Raw genomic sequence first — 15,732 nt, 5'->3', positions numbered from 1 at the left:
CATGCTAAGTGAAATAAACTAGGCACATGAAAATGAAAACTGTATGATTCCCACTGCCATGGAGTCTGAGAAACAGAAGGGAGAATGGCGGTCATCAGGGGCTAAGAGAAAAGGAGAGTAGGGACAGAGTTCCGGTTCTGTAAGATAAAGTTCTGGAGATGAGTGGGGGTGAGGTGAGGGCTGTAGGACAGGAATGTGCTCAATACCACTGAACTGCGCACTGAAAAATTATTCGGGTGATTCACTGAGGCTGACCTTCCTGCCTTCATGTCCCAAGTGCTAGGATTATAGGCGTGAGTTACCATGTTGAGTTTATGAGGTGCTGGGGAATCAAATCCAGGCTTTGGGCATGCTAGGCAAGCACTCTACAAACTGAGTGGCATCCGTAGCCCTTCTCCCAGCCCCCTCCCTTTTTTCTTAAACCACAATTTAGAAAAATTCTCACAGGGATTCTGTGGCGACTGAGTGAGGTAATACATGTGAACTGCTGGGATTTGTGTCAGGTCTGTGCAAAGCAAGCTTTCTGCCTCAGGTAGCATTGCAGACCCAGGCCCTGGAGGGTCTATGGCCCTGTAGAAGGAGTTGCTCCGTATGTAGGAGCTATTTAGAGCAGAGTGGAGAGACTGGGGTTCAGGAGAGACTTCCTGGAGGAATGACTAGGGTTCCGCTCAGAGGACTCCTAGCATTTGTGGGATGGCTGGATTCCAGACATTGGAAAGTCCCTGGCAAGAAACTGGCTTTCACTAAAAGGCGGTTGACAGGGCGGGGAACTTGTGGACAGAGCTGTCAGTGTGTGGAGCAGACTGCCTCATGGAGAGGTGAGTTCCCTGTCAGTGGAAGCAAATAAGAAGAGGCGTGCTGAGTTGCAGAGGAGACTCCTGCATGAGGTGAGAGTGAAGGCAGGGGGTCTCTGAGGCTACACACCTCTCTGACGTGATCAGTTTAGGCAAAGCTATGTAACAGGTATGTGTAAGGTAGGACTTAGGTCATGGGGAGTTGCAGACATGACGGCAGACAAACCTTGACCCCAGCCCTCCTCTTAAGGACAGCTTATAGCCATTTAGGCTGGGCCGTGCCCTGTGCTAATGCTCAACAGGCTGGATCTTAAATCCTTGCCTCAACTATACTGACAGGTGCTGTTTCCACCTAAGAGCCAAGGCTGCGGTTAAGTTGCTGCCTGAGGCAACCAGCACCTGGCAGGTGGGATTTGAACTCACGTAGTAGTCCCGGCTGGAGCCTTTGATGCTGGATAGATGATTCTTCACCCACCTCTCCCAAGCTGGCGACTTCTGCCCCCCGGCAACCCATTCAGGTCCCATTGCTCTGCCAGGTGCTGATCCAGCTGTCACCGCCTCTCCCTACCAGACAGTCAGCACTGCCCCTTCCAGCCTGGCTGGCTGCACACGATTGGTAGGTGCTGGCTCCTCTGGAGCTAGACCCAGCCTGCTCGGTGTTATACGATCTGAAGGCAGGATCTTGACTGGGAGCTAGGCTTGGTGTTGCTCAGTACCTCCTACTTCTCCCATTAAATGGGACCCTCCTGGCCTGGGGATGTCTCTGTTGGCAGAGTGCTTGTCTAGTATGTAGATGGGTTCCATCTCCAGCACTGCAGAAACTGGGCTTAGTGGTGCATGCTGTAATCCCAGCACTCGAGAGGTGAAGGAAGCAGGATCAGGAGTTCAAGGTCTTCTTTGCCTACATAGTAGTGAGTTGGAGAATAGGCTGAGCTTAAGGAGACCCTATCCCAGAGAAAAATGGAACCCTTCTGAATGACTCCCTTCCAGGGGAGGACTCAAAGTCTTTCCCGATGTGTTGAGTACTTTTTGCTTCTTCGGCAACTGTTTTGCAGCCCAGCTCTCTGGGTCCCAAGACTGCAATTTGCCAAGTGCTATTTTAGCACTTGGCGGGCTACAAAATGCCATCTTATTGGGGGTGATGTGGTGGCCTCCTCAAACTCAAATCTGAGGCAGGATGACTGTGATGCCTACAGCTATGGTAGAGGAAGCTCAGGCAGGGAAAGTGGTTTATCTAGAATGTTTGTTAGCCTAGGTGGCATCCATCTGTTGTGAAGTCTCAGGGGAGCTCCTCTGTGCCCCTGTGCCCAGCAGGGAGCAAAGCCCTGGACAAACACTAGCTCAGGACTCACAGAACCCAGCCTGTAAAGTGGAGCTCTTGGTACTGCAGATGAGGAAACTGAGGTTAGATCCTGATTTTTCTCTCCCTGTCCTGTCCCTTGAGGATCTATGTTGCCTGCTTGGTCTAAGGGCAGTAGCATAGTACCCCTCATTGCCGGTGGGACGATCTATGGGTAGGTCTTCTCTTCTGTGGCCTCTCTGGAGGGGCTGTCCCAGGTGCTGGTGCCTCTGATGAGGCAGAGGCCAGCAGACCAGCTGGATCAGCTGAGGCTGGACTAGGGCCAGGTGCTTTCCAGTTTCTTTCTTCAGGCAAGAAAATGGTTTCAGTGGGTGCTTCTCTGGATGCCATTTGACCTTCTCATTGCCATTCCCCTCTTGAGGGATGAAGGCACTCCTTTCTCTGTCCACGAAAACCATGCAGATCATATAATTCCTTACTGTCACACAGCAGTGTCAGAGTTCTGAACTCTTAACCCAACTCTGTAAGGTGTGGTTGTCAGGAGGAAGAGGAGAAGGAAGGAGAAGGCTGAGCTAGGTATTAGAGGTACATAAAGACTTGAATCCTGGATGTCTGCCTGCAGAGCCCATGAAATTTGATGAAAATTTAATGTTTAAATTCTTCTTTTAGGGCATGGTGGACTATATCTTTAATCCCAGCACTCGGGAGGCAGAGGCAGGTGGGTCTCTGTGAGACCGAAGGCCAGTCTGTTCTCCATAGTAAGTTCCAGGCCAGCTGGGGCTACAGGGGGGCCCTGTCTCAAAAAGCCAACCAACCAACCGAACAAACAAAAACCCCAAAATATTTCTTTAAATTTTTAAAAATTAATTTGTTTTTATTTTATGTGTATGAGTGTTTTGCCTACATGTATGTAAGTACACTACCTTGCTGGCACAGGTCAGGTTGCCCTTGGCTTCGTACTCAGTCTCCCATGAGCCAGCTGGACATAATGCTTCCTGGTTTTCATTTTCTTTTCCCTTCTTCCCTGCCTCCCTCCCTCCCTCCTATCCTCTCTCCCTTCCTAACTTCTGTTCTTATTTCAGACTCTTTAGCTGCACCAAATGGCTGGGTTTGGAGAATGTGAACTTTTCCTTTTGCCTTCAGACACTTGCTCCAATGTAGAGCTCATAGCAAGAGTTTCGTGGTTACATCTATTTATATTTAATACTTGGCTATGTGACTTTAGGCAAGTTTCTGAAGTCTGAGTTCTCATCTTTAAAGTAGGGGTGAGAATTCCTACCTCTCATACTGATGCAGGTATGTGTTTTCAGGGGAGGTTGGGAATTAAAATACAAAGACACATTAGCTGTTATTATCATTTTGCTGTGGTAGGGATTGAACTCAGGACCTTGCACATACTAGGCAAATGTTCTACCGTGTGTGTGTGTGTGTGTGTGTGTCTTGGAGACAGAGTCTTGATATGTAGTGCAGGCTATCCTTGAACTGGCAATGTTCCTGCCTTTACCTCCTAGCCTCCCAAATCCTAGAATTGCAGTTGTGGGCCATCCACCTAGCTGGTCTTATCATCGGCCCCTGTAGTCCTTTTATTCCACTGAAGTAGTCTCAGATCTGTCCATGGATCACTGCCACCACTAACAATCAGGTGGTAGAGACCCCAGACATCCCTGATTTGAGGCGGCACCATCCACATGACCACCTTGGCCCTGACTGGGAGTCAGGTCATTTTCCTATTGTTCTAGTAGGGTCTAGTGCCCATTCTGCTAATATTTCCACAGTGGGGCTGTGCCCTGTGAACCACCTCAGAGCGCTAGTTTCTCTGAAGGAAAAGAGCATGTGAGAAGGTAAAAAGATGGTAACAGAAAAAAAAAGCAACGAGGGACATTTCTTTTCAGCAATATGGAAGATTCATTTAAGGAGAAAATGTTATAAAATACTTGGAAATTTAGAATGCAACGTAAAGATCAATTTTTCACGCTTAGGTAAACTGTACGGAAAGAAAAGATATCCCAGAACCACTTTAAGACTGTAAAGTGGGTGGGAAGCCAGTCACAGAACTGCAGGGATCTGGGGATTTAATTTTATTGGTCAAACAAGCCAGCTTCCTCTCTGTGTGTGCCTGTGCTTATGTGTGTTAGTCTGTGAAGGAGAGCTGCGGGTTCCTTGTAGTCTCACAAAGGAGAGGGCGAGTAGGAAACGTGTGTGTGTGGGGGAGACAGTAGCTTCTGTGTGCTTAGACTTGCAAATTCAAATATCATTTAAATTAAGAATATTACTGAGAGGCTGGAGAGACGCCTCATAGGTTAAGAGCACTGGTTGCTCTTGCAGAAGACCCAGGTTTGAATCCCAGCACCCACATGGCAGCTAACAACTGTTTATAGCTCCAGGGGTTCTGACACCCTCTTCTAACCTCCGTGGGCATTGCACAACATGGGTGCACTTACATACATGCAGGCAATATACTCATACATAAAATTTTTTTAAAAATCAAAAATTTTTTAAATTAAAAAATAGAATATTAAATAGAATATTACTGAGCTTGCAAGATGGCTCAGTGGCTAAAAGCACCTGCTGTTAACCCTGACAGCCTAAATTCAATCCGTGGGACCCATTTGGTGGAAGGAGAGAACTGATTCCTGCAAGTTGTGCAGGAGTTGTGCACCCATACAGGCGTATACATGCACACACACACAGAATAAATTAAAAACTTGCACCTTTAATCCCAGAGGCATGCAGATCTCTGTGAGATAGAGTCCAGTCTGGTCTGCATAGTGAGTTCCAGGCCAGCTGGGGCTACAGGGAGACCCTGTCTCAAAAGAGACCAAAATAGCCGGGTGGTGGTGCATGCCTTTAATCCCAGAACTCAGGAAGCAGAGGCAGGCGGGTCTCTGTGAGTTCAAGGCCAGCCTGGTCTACATAGCAAGTTCCAGGCCAGCTGGGGCTACAGGGAGACCCTGTCTCAAAAAAGATTAAAAAAAAAGACCAAAATAAATAATTTTTTTAAAACTGTAATAAAATGTAAAAGAATATGATTGCATTCTGGGCATGGTGGCACATGCCTGTAATGCCAGCACTCAGGGGGCAGAGGCAGGAGACTATTGAGATGGAGGCTAGCCTGGGCTACACTGAGTTCCAGGCCAGCCTAAGCTCCATAGTAAGCCCCTGTCTCAAAACAACAACAACAACAACAGACCATGACTGCATTGCAATAACGCTACGGGAAGCATCCAGACATCATTTCACTTACAACAACGCATTCGAATTAATTTGGCGCATAAGTAACAGCAAAAGCGACCCAAAGCAAAGGGGTAAGCCAAGGAAAACAGCTCTCCTAGGTTCCTTGTCAGAACATAAATCATTTGGATCTCCTCAGAGAGCTTTTGCATGAACTTTCAGACATTTAAATGTATCCAATGCACCTCCTAATCCTTGGCCCAGGAATTCTGCCTCCACACAGGAACGCAGGTCGGCACAGAGCTGTCTGCACGGACAGTCACTGCACTGTAGCTGGCATAAGATAAAGCTTGTAAACGGGGCAAAGGCGCTTGCTGCCAAGCCTAGCTAGTGGAGTTTGCTCCTCAGCATCCACATGTAGAGGGGAGAACCGACTCCCACAAGTTGTCCTCTGACTGCCACATGAGTGCCATGGCACGAGTGTACACGTGCACACAAACACACTAAATAAACAAATATATGCAATACAAATTAAAATACCTTAAAAAAAGATTGCAAAGGACTAAACGTTCATGATCGGCAGCAGACTCTGTACACAGTGCTGAACTTGGCAGCTGTAGGAAGAAAATGAGGCAGGATCACAGTTTTCCAGATAGACTGAGCAAGGTGCGATAGCATTCTATTAATTTCCTGGGGCCGCCGTGGGTGGTTTCAAACAGCAGATATATATTTTTCCTCTCCCACTTTTGGCTACAAGCCTGGTACAAGATACCAACAGGATCACACTCCTGAAGGCTCTAGAGGAGGGTCCTTCTGGCCTCTTCTGGGAGTCTGTGCAATCCTAGCAATCTGGGCTTGCAATGCTGTCACTCTGCTCTGCTCTGCCATCAAATGACCTTTTGTCCATTTGTCTCTCCTCTTGTGAGGCTATACATCACTGGATTTTGAGTCCACCATAATCCAGGAAGGCCTCATCTCAACTAATGGCATATGCAAAGATTATTACTGTTTTAAAATCTTTTTTAAAAGTTTTATTATTTTTATTTTATGAGTATATGTGTATTGCCTGCACGTAGGTAAGTGCACCCATGTTGTACAATGCCTACAGAGGTCAGAAGAGGCTGTCGGATCCCCTGGGACTGGAGTTATGGACAGTTGTTAGCTGCCATGTGGGTGCTGGGATTCGACCCAGATCTTCTGCAAGAACAACCAGTGTTCTTAACCGCTGAGCCATCTCTCCAGCCCCCAATTATTACTTGTCCTAGTTTGTTTCTTCGTTGCTGTGACAAAACACTGACCACTACAAACTTGGGGAGGAAAGGGTTTATTTGACTTACATCTCCCAGGTCACACAGTTCGTCAGGGAGCCCAAGGTAGGAGCTCAGGGCAGGAACCTGGAGTCAGGAACTGGAGCGCAGGCCATGGAGGATCACTGCTTGCTGACTTGCTCCCCTGGGCCCTGCTCAGCCTGCTTTCTTATGCAACACAGGCCCACCTGCCCAGGGGTGGCACTACCCACAGTGGGCTGAGCCCTCCCACATCACTCAACAATCAAGAAGATGCCCCTCAGATATGGCCACAGGCCAGTCCAATAGAGGAAATTCCCCAATTGAGGTTCCCTCAACCCAGGTGTGTCAAGTTGATGCTAAAGCTATCCAGCACATTATTTTTTTTAAAAGATTTATTTTATTTATGTGTATGTGTGTGTGTGCCATGTGCGTATGCAGGTGCCCTGGAGCTAGAGTTGCTGATTGTGAGCTGCCTGATGTGGGTGCTGGAAACCAAACTCCAGTCCTTTGGAAGAGCAGCAAATACTCTTAACTCATGAGTCATCTCTCTAGCCCCTACAAAGGTTATTTATTTATTTATTTATTTATTTATTTATTTAGTTAGTTAGTTAGTTAATTAGTTAGTTATTATTTTTGAGACAGTGTCTCACACCCTGTAGCCCAGGTTGGCCTGGAATTCACCATGTAGCCCAGGCTGGCCTCAAATTTGCAGCAATCCTGTTTCAGCCTCCCAATGATTGGGGTTGCAATTAAAGCACAGTTCTGCAAAGACTGGTTCCCAATTCATGTCACAGTTGAGGTTCCAGGTGGATATGAATGTCAGGGGTTACCTACTGTTCAGCTCACTATATGCGTGTGTAGTGTGCTATCCTTGGGGGTGGGAAGGTGCCTGGGTACTCTGGAGTGGTAGCGGAGGCTGGGGGAAGCACATACATGAGAGATCTCTGGAAGAAAGCACACAAAGACCAGAAGGACTGTGACCAGGAGAGAGGGAGGAGGGTTTCATCCTGAGCCCCCTCTTTAGGACCGGGTCCTGGTATACACATATCTGTAGCTGTGTAGAAGGCAGGTGTCTGGGAGGGGGCTGTAGCTGGTAGAGTGGGCCTGCCCACAGCCTCTGACTTCCTGCTGAGGAATGATGGGACCTAGTGCCCTCCCACAGGTCATTGACTCTGGTAACAAATGCTTCTGGAAGTTCCAGAGCAACCTTCATCCCTAGGCTGAGTTGCATGTTGAGGGAGTCAGCTTCCCCAGCACCCAGGAAGAGCTAGGCTCCTTCAAGGATTCTCCTTCTCTGTCTTTTCATGGATTCTTGTGCATGGTCAGTGGAGGGATGGAGGTCAGAGCTTGTTTCTCACCATTTATTTATTTATAATATATTTTATTATTTTTATTTTATGTGTATGAGTGTATTGCCTGCATGTACATGAGTGCTTCCGTGTCATGCAATGCCCATGGAGCTCAGAAGAGGGCTTCGGATTCCCCTGGAACTGGAGTTAAGGATGGTTCATAGCCATTATGTGGGTGCTGGGAATCGAACCCGGGTCATCTGCAAGAGCAGTCAGTGCTCTTAACTGCTGAGCCATCTCTCCAGCCCCTCACCATTTATTTTTGTTTATTTGTTTGCTATTTTGTTTTGAGACAGTGTCTCATGTAGCTCAGGATCGCCTCAAACTCACCATGTAGCAGAGGATGACCTTAAACTGCAGATCCTCCTGCCTCTACCTCCCAAGTGCTGGGATTACAGGCGTGTACCACCATGCCTGCGTATCAGTGCTGGGGTTGGAACCCAGGACGAACTGCATGCTGGGCAAGTACACTACTGACTGGTTTCTTTCCATTTGTGAGGCCCCTTTCCACCTCCTCCCTTGCTGCTGCTGTGCTTGCTCAGGCTGGTAAAGTTACTTCTCTCCCCCTTGGCTTCTTCCTCACTATGACTTGGCATCCCTACCAGTGCTGGGCTCGAAGCTTCCCATCTTTGTGTGCCAAACCCCTGGGCACACACCAGAGAGGCTCTGCTTGAAGCTGCACATAGATGAATAAACTTTCTGCTGCTCAGAGTGAAATGGGGACCCACTTGATCTATTTCATGACCCCCTTGAAAAGTGGCTTCTACCAGGTGACTGAGGGCAATGTGGGGGGCTGTGTGTTACCAGGGCAGGCTGGAGCCAGCATGAGAAGGAGAGCAAGGAAGGAGAAGGTGGCTGAGGACACACCCTCATCCTGGGCCCCAGACCCACCCCTTGGCTTGGGTTGGGGACTAGAGGCTGCACTCCTATTTCCTCAGAGCAGCCAATGCTGATACAGGGGAGTGGAAAACCCACCCCAGGCCTCCCCACATGCCTCTCAGGATTAATTGCTTGATAGAATAAAGATCCGAGTTAGCAGTGTGGAATCCTAGCAGGCTCCTGTTCCAGCAAGATATGAAACAGAATGAGTGATCGAACAAAGCCAACCCAGAGCTGTAAGGACAACACCAGGCCTGGGAGGGAAGGGGACGTCCCAGCAACGAAGAGTCACAGAAGAGTGAGATTTGAACCCAAAGTCAACAAGTGTAAGGCCAAATCCGTGGCCAAACCCCATGCTGAAAAAAAAAAAAAAAAAACGAAACAAAGCTATTCTGTTCAGCAAGAATTCCATTTCCCCCATTGTTCCCCATGAGGAACATTCCTGAAAGAGTTGAAAAAGTGACTGGCACAGCCTGAGTCCCTGGCTACTGATCTGCCATGCCCATGCCAGGCGGAGGAAGAAGAGGAGGAGGCTGAGAGGGGTGGGAAGGAGCCAGGCAGGGACTGGCAGTTAAGGAGTTCCTGGCCTGCTAGAGATAAGATGCAGAGTAGACGTGTAGGACCCTTTGGGCAGATTAAAGGGAGGAGAGAAGGGTCTGGGGGGTGCAGAGCAAGCCTCTTGGAGACATACCTGAAGCGGGCAAGAACTGGCAGGCTTGTACGGCTCAAGAGCTGAAGTATGTGTGTGTGTGTGTGTGTGTGTGTGTGTGTGTGTGTGTGTGTAGGGGGGGAGTGTGGGTTCTACTACTGGTAGGGTAAGCAGAGGGTATTCTTTGCATCCAATGCAACAGGTGCCAGTGCCTGAAGGGCTTCAGCAAGGATGGAGACCTGACTTCCAGAGGTTGTGGTTCCAAGGAAGGCTGTCTGTTCCTGTGGGTACGAGGGCCATTCTGGGCTTCTTTGAGAACAGAGACCTCTTGGGATGCTGTGAAGTGAATCCTCTCGATGGTTAGGGTTTAACCTGCATAGAGTCCTGGTTCAGGCTTCAACAGTCCCCTCATATGCATATGTCCACTTACATGTGATTTCCTTTTGAATTCTTTAAAGCTTTTTTAAAAATTTATTTTTATTTTATGTGTATGTGTGTATTGCCTTACATGTAGGTAAGTACACCCATGTCATGCAATGCCCGAGGAGGTCAGAAGAGGCTGTTGCATCCCCTGGAACTGGAGTTATGAACAGGTGTTAGCTGCCATGTGGGTGCTGGGATTCAAACCCAGGTCTTCTGCAAGAGTAACCAGTGTTCTTAACTGCTGAGCCCCTTTAAAGCTTTTTTTAAAATTTATTTATTGTATCGTGTGCATGCATATGCATGTTGTAGTGCATATATAGGGATCAGATGACAACTTACAGGAGTCAGTTCTTCCCTTCCATCATGTGGGTCTTGGGGATCAAACTCAGGTCATCAGTCTTGACAGTAAGTTCTTTACCTGCTGGGCCATCTTGCTGGTCTTCATTTGAATATTTTTAAACTTTTTTTTTTTTGAGACAATGATTTATGTAGCCCAGGCTGGCCTCAGATCTATTATGCAGTTAAGGCTGGTCTTGAACTCATGATCTTCCTGCCCCTACCTCCCAAGTGCTGGGATTATAGGTGTGCACTGCCATGCCCTGCTCTCTTAAAAATTTTACACTATTGGGGTTGGAGAGATGGCTCAGCAGTGAAGAGCACTGGCTGTTCTTCCAGAGGACCTGGGTTGGATTCCCAGCTCCCACATGGCAGCTAACAACCACCCATATTCCAGTTTCAGGGAATCTGGCCTTCATGGGCATTACACAACATGTGTGTGCACTTACATACATGCAGGCAACATACTCATACACATAAAATAAAAATAAATGAATCAAGAAAAGTTACACAATTATAGTAAAATATACGTAACATAAAATTTACTGCTTTGACCATTTTAAGTGTACAATTCAATCCCATTTAATACTTGCAGTGTGTATGACCACCATCATGATCTATTTTCATCCTCCGAATAAAAACTCTACCCATTAAACAACCTCTCATTCTGGAACTGGAGCTACAGATGCTGTGGGTGCTGGGAACTGAACCCAGGTCTTCTGCAAGAAGAGCCAGTGCTCTTAACCACTGAGCCATCTCTCTAGCCCCTTATATGCTGTTTTTTTAAATACATATTAAAATTATTTTTATTTTATGTGTATGAGTGTATTGCCTGCTTGTATATAAGTGTACCCATGTCATGCAATGCCCTCAGAGGTCAAAAAAGGGCATCAGATTCCCTGGAACTGGAGTTACAGATGGTTGTTAGCCTCCATGTGGGTGCTGGGAATTGAACCCAGGTCTTCTGCAAGAACAGCCAGTGCTCTTAACTACTGAGCCATCTCTCTAGCCCCTTAGATGCTGTTTTGAAAAAACTTCAAATATTGGGGCAAAATGGTCATGAACTAAAACTACAAACATTAGAATAAACTAGTCAATTTTGAACATGTATTACATAATCAAGATAAGAAGGAAGGGAGGAAAGGGAATTGGGAAAGACAGGGGGGTAAAAAGGAATCTGTCAATCATTGTCAAAAATTTCCTTAGGCCTCTGTTGTAATTCTTCCCTGTCCCCCTTCCATCCTTAAACAACCATCAACCAACCATCAACCTGCTTTCTGTTGCTATAGACTAGTTTGGATTTTCTAGAGTTTAGAGTTTATATTATATAGTATGTGTTCTTTCTTTTGAGGGGTCTGGTTTCTATTAGAGTATAATTAATTTGAGATTCATCTGTGTTGCTGCATATACTAATAATTGACTCTTTGTTACCAAGTAGTATTCGATTGTATGGATATACCATAATTTTTTGCCCATTTATCTGCTGATGGACGTTTATTTAAGTTGTTTCTGGCCTCTGTTGCTAGTATTCAGAAATATAATAATTTGTTAGCATGTCTTTTTAAAATATTGTATTTATTATTTTTACTTTATGTGTATGAGTGTATTGCCTGCATGTGTGTGAGTGCACCCATGTCAGGCAATACCTCAGAAGTCAGAAGAGCATGTTGGATTCCCCTGGAACTGGAGTTAAGGATGGTTCGTAGCCGCCATGTGGGTGCTGGGAATCAAACCCAGGTCCTCTGCAAGAGCAGTCAGTGCTTTTAACTGCTGAGCCATCTCTCCAGCCATTTTTGGTCTTTTTGAGACAGGGTCTCCCTGTAGCACCAAGTGGCCTGGAACTCACTATGTAGACCAGGCTGGCCTTGAACTCACAGAGGTCTGCCTGCTTCTGCCTCCTGAGTGCTGGGATCAAAGGTGTGCACCACCATGCCTAGCAGCATGTCATTTTTCACATTCACTTATTTGTGTGCATGGGTGTGGGTGTGGGCATGCCGTGGGTGGAGGTCAGAGGACCATTCTGCAGGACTCAGTTTTCTCCTGCCGTGTGAATCTTGTGGATAGGACTCAGGTCCTTGGGCTTGGCGGCAGGTGCCTTTACTCAATGAGCCATCTCCCTAGCCCTAATATATCTTTTTCTGTAAAAGACAAGATCTAAAGTACTTCAAGCTTGCCTCAAACTCACTGTGTAGCTAAGGATGATACTGAATTACTGAATCACCTACCCCACTGCCCAAGTGCTGAGATTATAAGCATAAGTCATTACATCTGCCACTTTGCTGAATGCTTATGGTTTTGTGTATTCTTTAGGATTTTGTACACAGATAACAGGATTGTCTGGAAATAGCATTGTTTCACTTCTTCCTTTGCATTATTTGTGCCCTTGCTTTTTTATCACACGCTTAGACTCTATGGGATAATGCCGAGCACAGGTGTTGAGTGCAGACACTTCTGTCTTGGCCTGTCTTGCAAGAGTGCAGTCTTTCACCATCTATCTGTGACCCTTCACAGCTACAGTCTCAGGCTGAGGGCGCTTCCTTCCAGTCGTGACTACCTGAGGGTTAAAATCAGGGATGGGTGCTGCATTGTCAAAGACCGTATCTGCTGAGGTGACTGAGGGTTAAAATCAGGGATGGGTGCTGCATTGTCAAAGACCATATCTGCTGAGGTGACTGAGGTTTTCCTTTTTCAGTTTGTCAACATGGCTGATTTTAAAACATCAAACCAACCCTTCGTTCCTAGGATCCAGTGCTGTTAGGGAACTGGGATAAGAGATCCAGAGGTCTCCAGCTAGGTCTGATTCCTCACCAAATGGGAAGGTAACTCAGTCAATAAAATGCTTGCTGTGCAATCATGAGGACCTGAGTTGATCCCCAGAACTCATATATTTTTTTTTTTAAAAAAAAGCCAGGTCGTGGTGGTACATGCTTGTAATCCTGGTATTGAGGGTATCAGAGACAGGTGGCTATCTAGGGTTCCCCGGCCAGCCAGCCTAGCCCAATTGGCAGGCCCTACAGCAATGAGGGCTCTTATCTCAAAATGAAGGTGTTCCTGAGGAAAGACCCCTGAGTTTGTCCTCTGACCTTCACACACATGCACACGTGTATGTTCAACCATACACACATGTACCTGCTCACATATACATGAACATACACACAGACACACAGAGAACACTTGTACAAGGCCATGGACATGCACATACAAACATACAAAGATACACACAGACATATGCACAGAGAGACACACAGACATAGCAAGGCAGGGCCTGGGCCCTCCCTGTGAGGCTGGTATGAGCCCCGTTGCTCTCAGGGACTCAGGGAGGGGGAAGGAGGGATCAAGGAGCTGTTACTGGAACCCGGGAACCTCCGGACATTGTGAGAGGGCCATGGAGTCCCCACAGTTAGGCATCTTCCCTGTGAACACCTGATTTAAGGGGTGGCAGCTGAAAGGGGAGATGAGACAGTGACTTAATCACATCACAGCTCAGGGAGGGGTGTCCTTGCTTCCTGGGGCCTGTGCTGCTTTCCTCCAGCTGCTGAGGGGCCTAAATATTTGGTGGCCTGGTTCAGCTTTTCTGTTGCCCAAATGATGCTGTCTAAACCATTCACTGAGATTTCATTTCTCAGGCTGAGTCTCCTCAGCCCAGCTGCAGCCAGGTTCTGGGGACACAGCGATGAGACAGAACCAAGTGTTGTCCCCCACATGCCGTTCTTCCTGGGAGATGCACAACATACATGTGAAGTTGTGATAATGTCACTGTGGCTGTTGATGAAGGTGCCACAGTGGTATGAGTGGCTTTGGTACCTGCCTGGGACCACCAGAGGAGGTGTCTGTGGGAGCAAGGACTTCGGCTGGCAAGATGAAGCTGGCAGGCAGCACTCTAGGTAGAGGGAGGCAAAAGAGGGGTGGGGCAGTGGGGACAGTGGGTGGCACTGGGGGAGGAGGCCGGAAGGCCAGGCCAGAGCTGTGAGAGCTGCCCAGAGGTGCCAAAAGAGGGGTGGGGCAGTGGGGACAGTGGGTGGCACTGGGGGAGGAGGCCAGAAGGCCAGGCCAGAGCTGCCCAGAGGCTGTGCTGAGAGCTAGTGGTTATTCTAAGTATGAATTTCAAGAATCTTCTAGAAAGGAAAAGAGGCTTTGTAGCCTTTCCTCGCCGTTGCTATTTTTTAAAATAATTAAAATTATTTTTACTTTATGTGTATGAGCGTATTGTCTACATGTATATAAGTGCACCTGTGTCATGCAATGCCCGTGGGGGACAGAATAGGGCATTATTAGATCCCCTTGGAACTGGAGTTACAGATGGTTGTAGCTGCCATGTGGGTGCTGGAAATTGAACCCAGGTCCTCTGCAAGAGCAGCCAGTGCTCTTAACTGCTGAGGCATCTCTCCAGCCTGCATTTGCTATTTTTAAAATGACATTTACTTACTTATTTGTGTGTATGTGTGTTGGAATGTGGGCACACCACAGCATGCATGTGGAGGTCAGAGGGCAACTTTCAGGAGTTAGATCTCTCTTCTATCATGTGGTCCCGATGATCAAACGCAGGCCATCAGGCTTGGTGGCAAGTGCTGAGCCATCCTATCAGCCCAACCTTTTGCAATTTTGGAGGTCACTTGTGTAGGACTACATTTGGACTCAGAAGGAAGGGCCAGCACCCCACAAATCCCCTCTACTTGTCATATCCAGTTCCTGCCTGCTTTGGAATAGGAGAGGCATCAGGAACAGCAGGCTGGTGTCCTCTGAGCTACCTGGCCGAAGGTATCATTGCTCTACCTGTGGGGCAGTCGGGGAAGGAGGGCAAGGTCACCGTCTTTGCCTCCAGGTGGGAAGATTTTGTGGTGCTATTTGTTTATTTATTCTTTTGTTTGGTTTTGAGACAGAGTCTCATGTAGTCTAGGCTGGCCTCAAATTCACTATGTAGCCAAGGATGACCTTTAACTTCTGATCCTCCTGCCCCTGCCTCCTGAGTGCTGGAGTTAACAAACAGGAACCACCATACCTGGCTTCTGTGCTATCGAAAATGAGTCTTTCTCATTGGCTCTCTCGTTGAGGACCTGTCCTTCACAAATCATTTGAAGCCAAATCTGCATCTCAGGATCTGTTTTGGGGAAAGCCAACCTCAGAAAGGCCATGAGAGGTTGGGGTGCTTTGTGGCCTAGAAATTGGGGTTCTGTGATCAGACAGCCAGGTGATCCAGGAGGGTTACTCCAGCTCTCACTGTCTCCAATACTGATTTTCTCAAGTTGCATAAGGAGTTTATGACTGTCCCCAAACTACTCACATCCAGAAGGCACTGGACATTAAGGGTTGGTGAATTAGATTTTTGCTGGTGAATTTGGTGTAGAACACAAGGCCCAGGGTGTGATTTAGCAAAGTCTGTGCACCCAGATCTAGCTCCTCTTGTAAGGACCCCTCTGCCTTAATTATTCCAGAGGCTTTAGATCCTGAATTCTACCATTTTCCCCCTGTGTTAGAATAGTTCACACTGAAGTGTTAAAGATTGGCATCTCAGAACATACCCAGAAAAGAAGTTCAATGAACT

General features: G+C 47.3%; 1 long non-coding RNA gene across 1 annotated transcript in view; it reads left to right on the top strand.

Annotated features, from left to right (window-relative positions):
* Positions 1 to 792: 792 nt before the first annotated feature.
* LOC115070665 overlaps positions 793 to 15,732 on the top strand; it is a 56,033-nt gene continuing 41,093 nt past the window's right edge. Inside the window, exon 1 of the long non-coding RNA XR_003849819.1 lies at positions 793 to 887. This is a non-coding gene — a long non-coding RNA (uncharacterized LOC115070665). The remainder of the gene's footprint in view (positions 888 to 15,732) is intronic.

The sequence above is a fragment of the Nannospalax galili genome, unplaced genomic scaffold (genome assembly GCF_000622305.1).
Source record: "Nannospalax galili isolate Female #2095 unplaced genomic scaffold, S.galili_v1.0 scaffold56, whole genome shotgun sequence".
Classification (NCBI taxonomy): domain Eukaryota; kingdom Metazoa; phylum Chordata; class Mammalia; order Rodentia; family Spalacidae; genus Nannospalax; species Nannospalax galili.
Note: the sequence above shows the minus strand (reverse complement) of the source record. Positions and strands in the feature narration are given on the sequence as shown.